The following is a 17,395-nucleotide window of genomic DNA, read 5'->3' as shown; positions in this document are numbered from 1 at the left end:
GTGTATAAATTTGCAAAGGAACAATGGGTTTTTTCCTCAACTCTGTATGTTTATTTTATAACATTTTTCCTGTGAATAAAAGGCATGTTATCTCTGCAGACACAAATTCACACTTTTGAGAACTGCAAAAACAAGCATCTGTGATAATATCTTCTCATTAGAAAAACTGCCCCAAATAACCTTACAGAAACCTCTGGAAGAGCATGACATTGTGAATGGATTAGTGAAATTCATTTACCAAAAATTTTAAACATTGCATATAAAGCCTCATGCTACATAATTAAAAACAAATCCTTCTTTCCTGGTGAATAGCCTTTGGACTATAATGTAACTTAAATAGAAAACCATCTTTAGAAAGATTTTTCCTCCAATAGCATTCTATTTTTAAAAATCCAATTTAAATTAAAAAAATCTGATTTAAATTTTAAAAAATCTGATATATATATATTTATTATTTAAAAATCATTTATTTTCATCCACCCTGCTACAAATGCAGAGGGTGATCTCCCCACAATATGAGTTTTCTCTTTGTGAGGCTCAAAGGAAATTAACTGCACAATAGGACGGTAACAACTTCTGGGATGAAGTTCGGGTAGACATCATAGTCTGCTACAGAAAAAGAAGCAACCCATTCTCAGTGGATTACTTTTGGGGTTCCCATCCATAGCTTTTCTCCCTAATTCTTCAACTTTCTGAAAGACTTACCATGCATCAACCTACCTCTTGTGCATGAATAATATCTTTTGGGGAAGGGCGCAGCTCAGCAGTAGAGCATCTGCCTTGCGGACTTCCGGGTTAGCGCGATCGGCTAATGGCGGATTCCCTCCGAGCTCCGGAGGGAATCGGCTCTACTGAAGACGGGTCCTACCGCGCCGGCGACGCGGGGACCCTCAGAAACCGCAGGCGCGGAAGCCTGAGGACTTGGTGACTCGGTGGGCACCTTTAAGCGCCCTCCCTGACCCACGAAGAGCCTTTTTAAAGGCTACGGAGAGGGTAAGGGGAGCGGCGTGGTGCTGAGAGTAGACCGCTACTTCAGTGGAGCGAAGCCGCGAGCCATGGCCGGACAGCGCTGACTTTTTTCCCAAAATTCGGACTGGAAACAAATAACCCATGAGTAGAATGGAATTTGGACTTAAAAATCTATACCTTTGAATTCGGTACAACCGGAGGATGTGCTAAAGGGAAGTCCGCACCCCCCCATCTACAAACGATCTAAAGCAAGGATCGGTGGACTAAGGTGGAGAGTATTGCTTTTGGTGTTAGATAAAAAATATTTCCATGAGTTTGACAGAAGAAGTCTTTGTGCTGGAGAGAAAGTGAGGAGTTTTGGAAGCTTTTGTGTAACCCCCCCCCCTCCCGAACCCGGGAGCGTCCTGTGTGTGAGCCGGAGGAAAAAGAACAAGGAGTTTGACAGCTGTCAAAGGAGCTGTCAAACGGGCGGCTAAAATTTAAGAACTTTGTTATTTAATAACTCTCTGAACTAAAAGTGTTGTTTTTGAACTGAGGTGGCTGGAAACAACGTAGTCATAAACAACATAGTAACGGGCTGTTGGAAAAGGACTATCAAGCAACTGTAATCCCCCTAGGGGGAACTAGAGACATTACAATGGCTGCAGAGGGAAAATTACTGGCAGAAATAGAATGAATGTTTTTTCTCGTGGGAATCCTGCAAGAGCAGAGTACGGCTATGAACAAAGAACTTATGACCTTGAATCCCAAAACAAACGACTCTGCTGAATGCATAAAGGATTTGTCTGATAAGGAATCTGCAGCTGAACCAGAAAAGACTTTTTTGGAACCGGTGGAGAGAAAAGAAGGAATGGAAAAAGTACAGGAAAATATCAATCAGAAGCCCATATTGTGAGGAAATAAAGAAGAAGATTTTTGGATTACAAATCTGCGAAAGACGAGAAAGATGAAGGAGGAAGTCCCGGGAGCACTTGGAATATTGGAATTCAAAAGAGTAAAGAAATATGATTGGGACTTCCTCTTTGAGTATGGGAGATCAACTGACTTTTTGCAGCAACTGCTATTAAGTATCTTGGATGGAAGAAAATATGATGTGACTGTGACAGAATTTCTTCGAGACCTGAGGACCAACAAAAAGGGCTACCAACAAAATCGGCAGAGAGAGACTGACAGAGACTTGAAGGCCTCTGATGTGAGGAATCCGGGCTAGGATAATTGCTTGGGAAGGGATGGAAACTGGGGTAGGGAGGGAGGGGAGAACAGAATTTCAAAATTTTATGATTTTTGTATTTGGCCATTATGACATATAATTAACAAAATTACAAAGGGAGAAATTCGTGGAAGGGTAATTAGGTCGACCTTAGAAAAAAAGATTTAATGTTTAAAAGAGAATTGGATAAATTAAATTTGGATAAGTAAAAAGGATTAAGTTTAAAAATAACAATAATAGGTCAAAGATGTGAGATAAGAACTTGCTGAACTAATTATTGGAATTGGGATGTATGAAGAGGGGGTGGGGGGAAGTCAAGGAAAGGGGGTAATGAAAATAAGAGTCTAAAAATATATATGTTTTGTTTTTGTTTTTGTTTTATAAAATGTGAAAACCTAATAAAAAAAATTTATAAAAAAAAGAGCATCTGCCTTGCATGCAGATGGTCCCAGGTTCAATCCCTGGCACCTACAACACAGGGCTGGAAGAGACCTCTGTCTGGAATCCTGGAGAGATGCAGCCAATCAGTGTAGACAATATGGAGCTAGATGGACCAATAATCTTACTCCGTTTAAGGCAGCTTCCTATGTTCCTGTAAATACCTACACTCATTCTGAACATCAGAAATTAAAGGAACGGGGACTACCTTGTAAATACAGTCGTACCTCGAAAGTCGAACGCCTTGTGAGTCGAACGTTTTTGCTCCTGAATGCCGCAAACCCGGAAGTGAGTGTTCCAGGTTGCGAACATTCTTTGGAACCCGAACGTTCAACGTGGGTTCCACAGATTCCAATTGGCTGCAGGAGCTTCCTGCAGCCAATCGGGAGCCGTGCCTTCGTTTCCAAATGTTTTGGAAGTCGAATGGACTTCCAGAACATATTCCATTTGACTTCCGATGTACAACTGTACAGTACTGTATTTCAAATATCAATTTTCTAACAATGATAATGACAACCAAACAACTAAAGTTTATCAGGGACAGAATATATGTCAATAGAAATAATAGTAATTGAAGAGGGCACAGGAATGTAGCAAGAGAACCATAGGAGAAGATATTCAAAAAATGTAGAGATGAAGGTAGATAAGAATCCCACCACTTCCTTCAAGCCTGGGCTCATTGGCTTATTCCTTTGGCAGTGACAGTAACCTCTGCCTGGAGGGAGAACCCACGTCTAGTTCTTACTGAAGTACTAAGCCTTTTCTAAATTTTTACACACAGGAAATATGTTTCTGTATACAGTGCAATCAGTTATGTGAGCCCCTGCCTACTTTCTGAAATGTTATAGCACAAGCACAGGGCTGGATGCAAAAGGGTACTTGGAAGCCAGAAGAACAATTAGCCATTTATCAAAAATGTCCCTAAAACTCTGCCATTGTAGTCTTAAAGCCTGCTCAGTAACCACTTCTATAGGAGAGCCTCTTTAAGAAGGAATGGGGTAGACTAATCCATTCCTCATAATTCAAAGCTTCTTTTCAGCAGACACCAATACCACTACCCTGCCTGTCAAGCAGCAACTGGCAGACCAGGTAACACCCTTCAGATTTGGCCCAGGAGTCTCCAGTTGCTGATCCCCACTTTAAAGAGATCCATCTCAGGAAGGATGCATATTGCCATCAGCCTCTGATGAAACTTGTGCCTTCACCCTCAAAAATAACTATATTTCCTAAGAGCCTCATGCAATGCTAGATATAACAAATATTTTTGCAAGCGTATGAATGCAGGAGGTATTAAACACAAGGAACAGGACCGATGAATATTCACTCTTCTTTCAGGAAATACTTTTGTCCCTTCAAAATCACTACTTTCAATCTAAGAATCAGACCTTGTGAACATGTGGCTCAGTTCTACTTCAAAGCAAGTATGAATAGGGTCAGACTGCAGAAGAACTATGCTACAAAACAGAGGGTCTAGCACAGGGGTCGGCAAGGTTTACATCGCTTGGGCCAGTTCACTCCAGCAGATATCCTTCTGTGGACTGGATTGCACATGTGTGTGAGAGCGCACACCCACGATTTCTAGCGTCTGCGCAGACGCGATTTCTGGCGTCTGTGCATGCGCGATTTCAGGCACAGCAGAAGCGAGTCCCTGCACTGTGCTGGTTTAGCGCAGTGCACAGGGACTCGCCGAGCGGGCGGCTCAGCTCGTGGGCCGGTTAAATGACCCCCGTGGGCCGCTTGTGGCCCATGGGCCTTAGGTTGCCTACCCCTGGTCTAGCACTATGTTACAGAATTTGCTACACCAAGATGTGTTTGGAACTGTTTGCAATTCTTATAGAGTTTATCCACAACATTGAATGCACAAATGTTTGTGAATCTTGACGAGACGTGCATACTCTGTTGTTTCACAATGCAGCTACACTGAAAAAGAAAACCATCATTCATGAATCAACCTAACCACCTTATTATGTATTCTACTGTGACATAGGCTGCAAGGTGTATGCTGACATAGCAGGACTCTGGCGACTGAAAAGTCATTAAGATGATACATAGGCCCCAGTCAGTACTCCAGCTGACACCAATCACATCCTTTCCACACTCAGATTCCTTAGGAAATGCAGAGCCTTTAGTTAAATTATTGGGGGACCACACAAAAAATGGCCGGGGGCACATTTGGGCCACGGGTTAGTTACTCTGCTTTAGTATCTGCAGGCAAGAAGGAAAAGCAGCCTCCATCTGGATCCCGGCTGACGTCAGTCACCCCTTTCTTCGCTCTGCTCTTTCCCCTAGGATGGCGTCACGCTACAAACCCTGCCCTCCACCATCCCTCTTCGCTGAACAGCATTGCACAATACTGCATCCCCACATTCAGCGACTGTGATCATTATTTGTGCAGTTGCCACACAATGCTAGAGTGACACTGCAATATCCTGGATATGAACTCGATGCTGATACAATGCTACAACTAGCATTAGGCCAACACCAGGGGGGTTGTGCTATATGCACAGTGCTGTTGGCACACAACAGCCCCTACCAGCCCACTTCTCAGTTAAAATCTAAACAGCTACAAAAACCTGGCTTAGGGAGGAATTGGATGTTGCACTAGCTGATGGAACAACCCCCCCCCCATCTCCTGCCCCCCCCCACTGTTCTGGAGGTTCTTCCAAGCCTCCCCCAAAAGTCAATTTGAGGGTGAGGGGGGTAAATCCATGTTGGAAGACTCATTAGCAAAATTCCACCTTTGATGTCTAGAGCATCCCTTTAAAAATTAAACCTCAAACTGGTTTGCCATAGTAAAGCTTTTCATATTCGTCCTGCAAGTGCCAGTTCGCTCATTAATGAAACTCCCAGCTGTCGTGTACCAAACAGAAAAGTGCACTCCATGTTCAGACTCCGGCAGTACATCAGTCTGATCGACGAGCAACTGTGTGCATCTTAAGCTATGTGCTTTCTCTGTTAAACCTGACAGCCTTGGGTAAATCAAAATTGCTGTCTGCAACACTATCTCGCCTTGCTTCTTGCTCAATGACCATATTTCCATTAGCCTCAAGTACTGTAATAACCTTAAGTGGCTATTTTGTATACTGTCAGGGACAGCAACATATACAACAGAGATGCACACCTTGCACTTCTAAAAATATGGAATCTTGATACAATTGCAGGGGTGGAGGAGGGGAAAAGAAAAATACTGAGCATGGCTACAGATGCATTGCATTCTTACACCTGTGCAGTGGAACGTTAAAGAGAAGTTTGCAGTATTTGAATTATTAGAACTAATGCGCACACAAACTCTGAAGCCAGGGGATGCATATTCACTTGTAAAGGAATGCCACCAGATGAGAACTTTGGCTGTGCACTTTGAACGCGGGCTCCTGCATCTTTGTGATGCAGCCTGTTTACATAGATCAAGAGTCATTTGTTGACTGTGGACTTTCCCCACCCCACACACCCTATAATCACAAAAGAAAATCGCTGATGTAGTGTTCCAACTCATCCCATCTTCCTTCCATGTCACCACTAACATTCCTGTAGCCAGTTCAGACTGCTGCATGCTGAAGTTCGACTGCTTCATGAAATCACTTCACACATTCACTTCCTCATGGCAATGGTGCAAACTACATGCACCAACAAGCAGTCAATATCCCTGGCAGACACAGGTGGGAAAACTGGCAACTATCAAGAGTACAAGGGCAATTTTCTTGCCAGTTACCAGCAGCGGAGAAAGACAACCATCCCTACTACGTAGCACCTGTAAGGCACGAGGTGTCTTGAACTGGGGATTCCGGCAGCTGGGCACAAGGACACTGGAGGCAGAACACAGTCATCCTGGCTTGTGGCTATTGATAAGTCTTATTCTCTATGAATTTGTCCAGCCTCCTTTTGAAGTTGGGGGTCATCACTAAGCCTGCAGGGGTGAATTTCATAGCTTAACTATGTGTTTTGTGAAGCAGTACTCCTTTTGTTTAACCTGAATGCCTGGAAAGTCTAGGGCTGAATGCCGGAAAGTCTAGGGTTCTAGTATTTATGAGGGAGAGTTATGCACCATGCATAACCTCAAATACCTCTATCATGTCTCCCTCCCCTTATTCTTCCCTTTTCCTAAACTAAAAAGCCTCACATGTTGTAACCTTTTCTAGTTGCTCCAGCCCCTTGTTCATTATACCAGCACACTCAGAGATGGCACTGGTGTGGCACCTTGTTGAATCTGCATTCTGTAGCAAACCCACAAATGTGTAAAATTATCTCCCTAATGTAGGTTCTCTACCCCACTTCATGCTGTTCCGAGTTAATACTCGTGCTCAAGCAAAGTATCCTTTTTGCCTCTCTAAACAAGCCAGAATTCCCTCATACAAGATCTTTAAGAGTCTAAGGGATCACATAGTGGAGTTTTCCCATTGAGGTACTGTCTTCCTGTGTACACTTTTCCATATATTTTTATCTGATCTCCCAGAACCTGATACAGGCAGGTACCAAACCCCTTTCCCCCACAAAAACTTACCCCATCAGCACTTGCAAAAGACATTCCCAATAGCAGATGGAGCTATTTGGTCCTGCAACAGTAGGGGTGGGGGGTAGGGAAAGGGAAAGGAAAAGAGAGAGCATATACCATAAATCAGCCCTTTCTGGAGTCTTTCAAGACAGAATTAAAAAGGTGGGAATAATTTGACAGGTCAACTGACGCACTTAAAAAAAATATACAAATTGTGTTGTACTTATAATAGGCGCCTGATAATCAGAAACCGCCTTAAAAAGGCATGCACGTTCTCCAGATCATTTTTATCATTAAAGGAGGAGAATGCTGCTGGCACAAATACAAACACATGGAGAATGCTGCTGGCATGTCTAGACATAGGAGCACTTTAGCACTCTAAGCTGCTGAGTGCTGCAAAGCTTACGTGACTCACAGGTCTGTGTAGTTGAAACAAAATACACTTGGGGAAAGTCAATAATCTATTGCATGTTGATGCTACATGTGTCCAACTGAAATATCAATCATTTAGCCCAAATTGCTAGGAACCCACATGGTTTTCATTTTATCTTCAGTATATGCATATGAATTAGAAGAGCTGTATTTACAGCTTTAAAATGTAACAGCCATCTATTTGTTTTGAATTTAAAATGCTAAAAGCAGTAGATTAAATACACAAATTCATTCAAAAATAACTGTTTTTGCTTTATTTAGCAGGAACAAGCACTAATGTGATATAGTTACGTCTTTGGGAGCTTAGAGTGCAACCTAAGTGTGGATACACATCTATCCAAAAGTAAGCTTTGTTGACTCAAGGGAACTTCCTGTGTATGTGTTAGATAGAGAGGTACGTATATGCAAAAATCCTTAGATGGCAGAAAGACAGGCAAGTATGCATGGGTAAAGAGCAGCTGTAAGGGAACCTGTGGCCTCCAGATATCATTGGGACTATAACTCTCATCATTCCTGGCCGTTTCCCATACTAGCTGATGGGAGCTGGAGTCCAACAACATCTGTAAGATTGCACTTCCACACCTGTGGTTTAGAATATGATGAAAAGTGGAACCCCTTAGCCTTGGACAACTTCAAATTTTTCTGCAACCTTGCCTTGAACAACATCACAAGCTGTGCGCTTCTGAAGGTTGCTTGAATTTCAGAGACAGCTTGTCAGATGATGGAGGGAAATGCAGTCACAAAGGGGCTGGGTCTAGATACTTGACTGCAGGCACAAATGCCCAGGGGCTTCCATGTGCACCCGCTATGCTACTGCTTTCTAAGGTTAACACGTGGCAAGGATCAGCTGCTACACCTTGAAAACCAGCCTTCTGCTGACACCTCCAGCAGTCAGCTCCAGCCACACCAGATGGCACACTTAAGTTTGACAGCATAGCAGTCAGCTTCATCCAGGTAGCAGCAAGGACAGATATACATATCGGGGTTCCTCAACCAGCTAAGTCTTTTCTCCCATGCGCCAAGAAAGTCAGGAATCCCTTTCTTACAGCTGCTGGTGATGCTCTGTATATTAGGGGTGGGAAACCTGCGGTACTCCAGATACTGTTGAACTCCCAACTCTCATCAGCCCATAGCTGTCAACGTTTCCCTTTTTTAAAGGGAAATTCCCTTATTCTGAATAGGATTCCTCGCAAGAAAAGGGAAAAGTTGACAGCTATGCATCAGCCCCTGCCGGCATAGCCAATGCTCAGAGACCAGGGGAAACTGTGGTACAACAACATTTGAAGGGCCAGATTTCCCACCCCTACTGTATATGGAATGCCAATAGCTGCATCTTTCCCCAGGCACCAAAATAGTCCCTTCATCCATAGCACATCAGGAAGAGCAATACCCCACTTCCTCTACTCACCAGAGCACCTTAAGAGACATTGCCTCATTGGCTTAAAACAATCAGCAGGAAACTTGGTGTGTTTATGGCCCAAGTTACGAGGGATTATGACAAACCTAGCTTGTGGCAATATCAGGATAATCACTGAATCTTGCAAAGCAAAAAAACAAAACACGAGACTTTTTCTGAAGAACATGAGCTCCTGGAAGCAGCTGAATATATTGACATTATATTGTTTGCCAAAGGGGTGTGCCAGACTTTGAGACCACCACATCTTCCTTGTCCTGTGTTCTCAGTAGCACCCCACCAAAATATCCTGCTATGCTAAAACATCTTTCCAACAGAAAGTATTTAGAAAGGGCTTCTGTTGCCTTGTAACAGTATGAAAGTTGCATTCAGCACCTTCTCTCCAACCACTGCCACCTGTTCTAATTCTAGGTGCCTGTGTTTTGCTGAACGCATCTATGCCTCAGTCGGTTGCTTTCTGGCCAAGCTGGTTGTGGTGGAGCATTTGCGGCCTACCTTGGTGTTTCTCGTAGGATGGGAATAGATAATACAGTGGTACCTCGGGATGCGAATGGGATCCATTCTGGAGCCCCGTTTGCATCCTGAATAGAACATAAGACACGACTGCGCGGGTAACGTTTTGCCGCTTCCGCGCATGACGTCATTTTGACCGCCTGCGCATGCGCAGGCGGCGAAACCTGGATGTAACGCGCTCCATTACTTCCAGATCGTCACGGAATGGAACCCGAAAATACTTATCCTGAAGCGTATTTATCCCAAGCTATGACTGTAATTCTCTCTCGTTCTCTTAGTTATGCAAATATATACACTAGCAGCACACAGCCCTGCCCCTATGATTAGGCAGAGTTCATCATCCACCTGAGGAAGCAGAAGCTGTGGACGGGGTCAAAGTGTTGGGGAAGACCGAGCTGTGTGCCACATGTCCCCAAACCAGCTTCTTGCCTTCTTATGTAGTGAAGGATAGCCTCCCTGTCTAATTCAAGTGCCAGCCCAGTTGGCTTCTGTACATGGAATGGGGAAGTGACATCTTGTCCATTGCCTCAGGCAGCAAAATGCCTTGACCCAGCCCTGTTGAGTAGTAAATACACAAGAGAAAGATCTTTCTTCTCCACAAAACGATTGCTAGTAGAACCTCACACAATGGTTAGACTCAGCCTTAAAAATTATGCTCGTGACATACAGTACGACCCCACACCTCTTAAAAGCTGTTCTTAAGAGGATCACACAAACATTGTAGGGTTTTCTTTTAGAACTACTGATCCATCTTTTTTGTAATGGCTTTTTCTTTGGAAATTGTCATTTAATATGTTATAATCCGCCTGAGTGGTGTACTCGAACAGCATGCTATAAATGTTCTAATAAATAAATAAAATGAAACATTTTTTTCTAGCGCTACACTGTGACTTTTAGATATGCGTCTCTAAAAATCACAGTACAAAAATACCCCAGCTTCTGCAAAGCAGGCTTGCGGCTGAACACCAGATGTGTGTAGGAGGATGGAGGCCATTCTGAATAGGAGTACAGAGGAATGCTGTTTGACAGAAATTATCTAGGGTAGAATCATAGAATTGTAGAGTTGGAAGGGTTCACAAGGGTCATCTAATCGAACCCCTTGCAATGCAGGAATCTTTTGCCCAATGCGGGGCTCGAACCCACAACCCTGAGATTAAGAGTCTCGTGTTCTGTCAACTGAACTCTTGCTAGCCACCCTTATACCACTGCCCAATGTTCTGCGGCTCCCACTTCATGAAAAAAGTATTGCATGAGGTGATAAGACTCAACCATGAAATGCAATTTAAAAGATTCTAAACACAAGGAGTGTGTGTGCTTGGCTTGCAAATGTACATACACACTCTAATATACACCTTAGGACTCTTATAGAAACAGGATGCAGGGAAAGGCTGTGGATCAGTGGCAGAGCATGTTTTGTGTGTAGATTGTAGAAGGCCCTGGGTTCAATCTCTGGCATCTCCAGGTCGGGTCAGAAAAGACCCTTCTCTGCCTAAAATCCTGGAGAGCCACCACTGGCAAGTGCAGACAATTCTGAGCTACACAGAACAATGGTCATAAGAGTAAAACAATTCTCAATAAAAAAGCATACATGTCACTTTCAGAGTCTTATTCCACCTTGAGAGGAAAGAGAAATACTTCTCCTATGTTGGTGTTTACCATTTACAGGTGTGTTTTTAAAATCAGGACTAAAAATGTATGTGTGTATGTTTTAAGCCTGTTCTCTAATTAGAGACACCTTTTTAATTCTATCAAACAACTCAATTGATAAATCTGATTGAACAATTGAAAGGTTAAATCTTCTTCTTTTGGTACTAAAATCCCAACAGTGGGGGCAAGAGTCCTCATGGCCACTACTGTACTAAGCTTTTAAGAAACTGTGGGTGGTCCAAATATAGATGCCCCAGTATCACATCTAATTTGGCCACCAAGCTTCACACACAGAAGTAGGAATTTGAACTTGGGTTTCCCCATGTCCAAGGCCAACACTTTAGCCATTGTGACTACATGACTAAATGAACTGCACAAAATGAAGGCGAGGTTCTCTCTCTCTCTCTCTCTCTCTCTCTCTCTCTCTCTCTCTCCCCCCCCCATCTTCACTCCATAGCTAAGAGGCATATTCATGCGCTGGGGGGGGGGAGAAGTACATCTTCAGAAGTTGCACATTCTTCTCCCAGGCCCCACACTAGATCACAAAGAGCAAGAAATTAAAAATACACAACTAATCACAAGCAGCAACATGATTTTTCAAAGCCTGAAGGAATTTCAGAATACTTTAAAAACTTGAACTAGAGAGAGATGATTAAGCCCATTCATCTTTTGTGAAGAGAGTGCCTGTGTAAACTAACAATATAGCTTTAGAGACATGCCATCTTGTGAATTGACCTTGCAAAGCACAGATTTTTACATGCAGAGCTCTCTTTTTAAAAAAATGCATGAGGTTTCTGGCAGTTTCAAAAGGCCAGTGACATTGTACCTGCCCTACAGGGATATGAATGGGCTAAAAAAATAATCCAAAGAACATCCTTGTCCTGCAAGCTTTTGTAAAGCACGTGAGAATGTATGCATTTGTGAACACCCACCCCCCCAGGCATGACTGATATTAACCAATATATTTCAAGAAGGCTTCTAATCACAATACAAAGATCTCTTGAGAAACCCTTGACCACATTGTTCAAAGTTCCTCTTAAATACAAACCATGAAGTTGGAAGGGAGCCACCTGGACCTCTGGCTTAGTCCAGCCTTCTGGCACAAGTCAGGGCAATTAACATAACAACAATATACCCCTTACAGATCAACCCATGCAACTCAGCCCCAAGTTGTCCGGAACCACAAGTGGGAAGAGAAGTGTTGCACTTAAGTCAGCTTGGGACTTAAGCACCTGGTTGGTTGACCACAGCGAGAACAGAGCGCCTCGCTGGGCCTCTGGCCTGATCCAGCAGGGCTCTTATGTTCTTAAGTGTGTCACAATCTCCTAGCAGATGCTCTGGTGGGGAAAATCTGTTCTGGGAGGAGTCATCTCCAGATGGCACAAGACAGCCAGCCAAGCCATGTGTTAAAAGAAAGGCAAAACTAGCCCAACATACAGATGAATGAGGGGTGAGAAACAGGGATCGTGCTCAAAGCAGTAAATCAGCTTGGAAATTTACTTGCGTGGGGAAGGAGTCCAAACTAGAAAGTAGACATATGAGTCTTGCCAGCTGAAAGGCAAAGAATTATTTCAGTCTTTTCTGTTACGAAGTACAGTGGTACTTCGGTTAATAACTTAATCCATTCTGGAAGTCTGTTCTTAAACCAAACAGTTCTTAAACCGAGGCGCGCTTTCCCTAATAAGGCCTCCCACCGCTGGTGCCCTTCCACTATTCGGCTTCTGAGGTAAAGTTCGTAAACTGGGACACTACTTCCAGTTTTGCGGAGTTCTTAAACCGAATAGTTCGTAAACAGGGGTGTTCTTAAACCGAGGTACCACTATAGCTGCATGGGCAAGAATAGTCTTCAATTTGGATTCATAATGCACTTTTGCTGAGCTGGATGAACTGCTTGCAGCTTCTCTTACAAACAATATTTTCTGTGTACACAGGCAATCCTACTTTGTCATCACTCAAATACATATTGACATTCCTGGATAGAAATGCAGCCAATCACAGATGTAGCCAGCAGGAATTCCCACAATTACATCAATCCTCCAATCAGAAACTGACGCCAACTGAACCTGTGTTACATTCACCCATGTGCAAATTCCACTGATCCCCTGCCCTGATTCTATGCCATTAGATAAATTACTGTATGAACGTACAAGAACACAAAACTGATATGGTTACTGTACCTCATTAAGTTTTTCAATGGAATGCAAAATCAAAATTTATGATCATAAGACCACTATACACCCTAAACACTGAACTCAGAATTAAAAAGGAAGTATCATCCAGACAGACTTGTGGCAAAATGCTTGCAAATTGGCCACAAAGCATTGCACTCTAGGCACTGGTTGGCAGCCCCATTATCAGTTTTGGGATACCAGTCTGCACAGCAGATTGAGTCAACTGCAGCACCTGTGCAGAAAAATAATAAATGCACTGGTTCAGACTGGCCACAATTTATAAAATTTTGGATAAAACATCACAAGTAAGAATTCAGTGAAGCATTACTATACAAACTAGAATTCTAAATGCAATCCTATTATATCTGACCATATAATTCCACTTATATACAGTCAATTCATTTAAAGAGATACAGCATGCAATCTGTGCTATGTCTTTAAAAATCAAGTTTAAAGAGAGAACATGCCTGAAAGAAAAAGAAAATCAAAAAGAACCCTTCCCTGAGTGTCATTGTGTCTTCTAAATTTTCTTTAACAGCCAACTTCTCCAGTCCACTTAAATTAGGTGAAGCAGAGTAAATGTCAACAACCAAAATGTCTTTTTATCAGGCCAACTTATCACTATTCTCCTATTACTGTTATCCACAGGGAATAAAAATAAGTTGGATAAGGTAACATTTCACCTGTATAAGACAGACCTGTGATTTCAAATGCTACTTTTAGAGTTGCAGTGACACACTTTTGAGCCAGTGCAAAAATGCTCACTCAGCAGCTGGGGGCAGTCTGCAGGCCTGTCATCCTCTTCCCCCCAAATCGCATTCTTCCTTCCCCCGCCCAGCACTTTTTGAAGGAACTTATTTTCATAAAAGGCGGGGGGGGGAGTGGGAGGAAAGATGGGCGAGAGAAGCGAAAGGAGCTGCGCTCCTGTACCCCAGAGCAGGAAAGGAAAGGCCGGCTTACGGCTGTGCCAAACCACGCTTGAACTCCAACCCTCAGCCAACGCAGGAATGGCATGGTACAAACTCCAAGAGCAACATCCACGCAGGAGGGAAACGGGGAGCCAGCCGAGCAAAGCTGAGTCAGGGGGCAGGTGGCACTTCGCAAGCAGACGAGGCGCTCGCTTAAAGGACACGGGATCCCCCGCCCCACCAAAAAAGCAGCAGCCCTGGCAGGGGCGAGGGCTCGCCTTTCCAGGGTTGGGCCCTCGAGCCCCCTCAAACTTGGCAAGGCACCACCAGCCCCCAGTCACGCCGGCAGACCCCCCCCCCGCCCCACCTGAGCTCCCACAGGTTGCAAAGCCGGAGAGTAGCTACGCGCCCCGCGGAAAGAACCCGAAAGAAGAAGAGGCCATTACCCTCCCCGGAGCAGCCACATCCCACCTCCGCCCTCCGGGCCCGCCTGGAAGGAGTGCGGCCGCGAAAGCTGATGGAAAGAGAGGCGGCAGCGGCAGCCCCCACCGCTGCGGGCCCGCCACATGCCTCCGCAAAGCTCCGCCCCCGGCTCCCCCTCAGCCCCGCCCGCGGGCGGGACGGCCGCGCCCACGGGCCCTATCAGCAGTGGCGCCGTCCGGCGCTAAGGCCCGCCCACCTCCCGCGGCCCCGCCCCCTCGAGTCCTCCCCTCCCTGGCCCTTGCTTCTCGAGCGAGGACGTCATCAGGCAGAACCCGGAAGCCCCGGCTTCCACGGATGGACGTTCTGCTCCCGCCTCCCCCCTCCCTCCACTGCCAGCTCTTTCGCTGCCTCTCCATTCACCAGTCGCGTTCCCTGACGTAGAAGCGCCGCGTTTCGTAATACAAGGGGTGTCGCTTTAGGAGTCGGTCCCTGTAGGCTCTGCCCTCGCCCGGCTGCTCAGTGTCAGCGGCCGCTTCTTCAGCTCGCGGAAGGCGGGTGGCTGCTGCGCCTTTTGCCTGGCTTAATGTTGGGGATAAAGCGGCTTTTTGGTGTTGGGGAACGGAAAAGAGAGGAGCAGCATTTCCATGCCCAGCTCTGTTAGATGTTTATTTACGCAACGTTTTTTAATCCTAATATTGAAGGATTGTGGCTTCTTTCCACGAGCACAGCGTTTAAAGTCCCATCATTCGAGCATTATCGAAAATGTACAGTATCTAAATCCACGTAAAATCAAATCCGCCTTAACGACTTTTAAATCCATGGCACTGGTTTATTTATTTTCTGCTTCTCCTGCACGATTAGTGTAATTATATAACGTATAAAGACTGGGATTTTGTTGTTCAGAATATAAAAGCAATGTGATTCTAAGGGCAGACCTGTGGTTCAACTAAAAGCGTGGGCCGAGAATCTCCTGTTCTCTATTTTGCAGAACAATTTCGCCTCCTTGAATACACAAAAGTATAGACTTGGTTCTGTCTAGCGGGAGAAAGACAAATCCAGCGGTACTTACTGCTGTTAATTTAAGGAGGCCAGAATCCTGTTTGTAAATAGTTATAGTAAGGAAAAATTGAACCAAAAGGTTCTGTTCGTTATTTTCTTGAAGCAACATTTAGCCTCTTCTATTTAAAAAAATGGTCATAAATTTTGTAGATGTGTTGGAGTCCTTGGTTGCATTTGTGCCAGGGCTGGATTAACCATTAAGCAAAATAAGCACATGCTTAGGGCATCAAGAGACGGGGAGTACCACAGAAATTTTCCATTGTTGGATTTTTAACATTAATGGTCATAAATTGCTCAGCTGACCATTCATTTTCTCAGCTGAAGTATATTAAAAATCCGAGCAGAACAGCAATGCAACAAGGCAGGCTGGATGCCTTATCTAACCTTATGTAACACATCTTCTATACTTAGTAGACATAGTTTTGAAGATTTGATCAAAGACTTTGCAATTGGAAAAAAGGAGAAAAAAATCCAAATATAAAGTGGAAGTATATTGTTTATATTTTGAATTGGATATAAATGTGGGGACACCAAAATCTTAATTGCTTAGGTCCTCTAAAGGTTTTAATCTGGCCCTGATTTGTGCCAAACCTTGGACTCCAACCTATCACACGCCTAAAACTTGGGTCATGCTACATGTGTGTATAAACTGGGGTTTGACTGAGACGAGCAAGCTACTTTATTTGCTTTTGGTTTCCAAAAGCACTGAGAGCCAGTGTGGTGTGGTGATTAAGAGCAGTGGACTCGTAATCTGGTGAACCGGGTTTGATTCCCCGCTCCTCCACATGCAGCTGCTGGGTGACCTTGGGCTAGTCACACTTCTCTGAAGTCTCTCAGCCTCACTCACCTCACAGAGTGTTTGTTGGGGAGGAAGGGAAAGGAGATTTAGTGATAAAGCGGGATATCAAGTCCAAACTCCTCTTCTTCTTCTCTTCTCCTGTTAAGGTTAGAGGGAATGTAGGGGGTGTGGAAGCACAGCTGGAGTTGTAGAAGGAAGTGAGTAGAAAATTATTTACCCTCTTATGTTAAACTGTCATCTAATCTGATTATTTTTTACTTTTTGTTTGCTGCTCTTCTGACTGCTGGCAGCTGTTTTGTTGATTTTGTCTATTTTTGTCTTACTGGAGTGACTTTTTGCAAACTGCATTTGGCTTTTTAAATAGAAGAGCAGCATATAAATAAATACAAATAAAGTTGATAGATACCTTGAAAAATAGACAATTGTTCCATTCCTCAGTATATTATATGTCTTAGGTTGGGACAGGGTTGTAATGGGTTGCCTTTGTTTGCTTGACCTATGTAAGGCTTGCAGTGGCAAGAGTCATAAGAACTTTGCCTCCCCATATGCTTATTCTTTTCGAAAGGTTTGCCCATTAGTAATGAGGAAGGGGTAGCATTCTTTGTTTAGGCCTATTTCTTGAAATTGTTTTGACTTGAAACTCTTTAAAATCATAATCTAGGTGAAGCTTTCTGCAAGGCATTTGACTGGCTATAATAACTTATTGTTTCCATAACCTGTATTCTGACCTCTTAGAATAACCTGCAACAGAGACTTTAGGTCTATATTAAGATCATGTGTGGGTAGGCCAGTTCCAGAACTGGATGGACAAATTGTAAATAGGGCTGCAGAGTTCTTGTTGTGCTATTTCTTTATTTTTTATCTGCAGACATTTTTTTGGACAGGAAATGCATTGTCTGCCAACCTTCACTGTCCTCAGAAAG

At 43.9% G+C, this 17,395-nt stretch overlaps 1 protein-coding gene across 2 annotated transcripts in view; it reads right to left on the bottom strand.

The window, feature by feature from the left end:
* LOC307224210 (uncharacterized protein C11orf24 homolog) overlaps positions 1–14,777 on the bottom strand; it is a 30,254-nt gene extending 15,477 nt beyond the window's left edge. Inside the window, exons 1-2 of one of the 2 annotated variants that reach the window (XM_079990839.1) lie at positions 14,638–14,758; positions 7,116–7,167 (exon numbers count right to left, since the gene is read on the bottom strand). The gene's annotated coding sequence lies outside the window, so the exon portion shown is untranslated. Of the gene's footprint in view, positions 1–7,115; positions 7,168–14,637 lie in introns of both variants that reach the window. The other variant, XM_079990838.1, reaches the window with a different exon arrangement.
* Positions 14,778–17,395: the final 2,618 nt, after the last annotated feature.

Source organism: Podarcis cretensis (genome assembly GCF_951804945.1).
Source record: "Podarcis cretensis genome assembly, chromosome: 1".
Classification (NCBI taxonomy): Eukaryota; Metazoa; Chordata; class Lepidosauria; order Squamata; family Lacertidae; genus Podarcis; species Podarcis cretensis.
The sequence above is the reverse complement of the archived record's forward strand: the minus strand, read 5'-3'. Positions and strand labels throughout refer to the sequence as shown.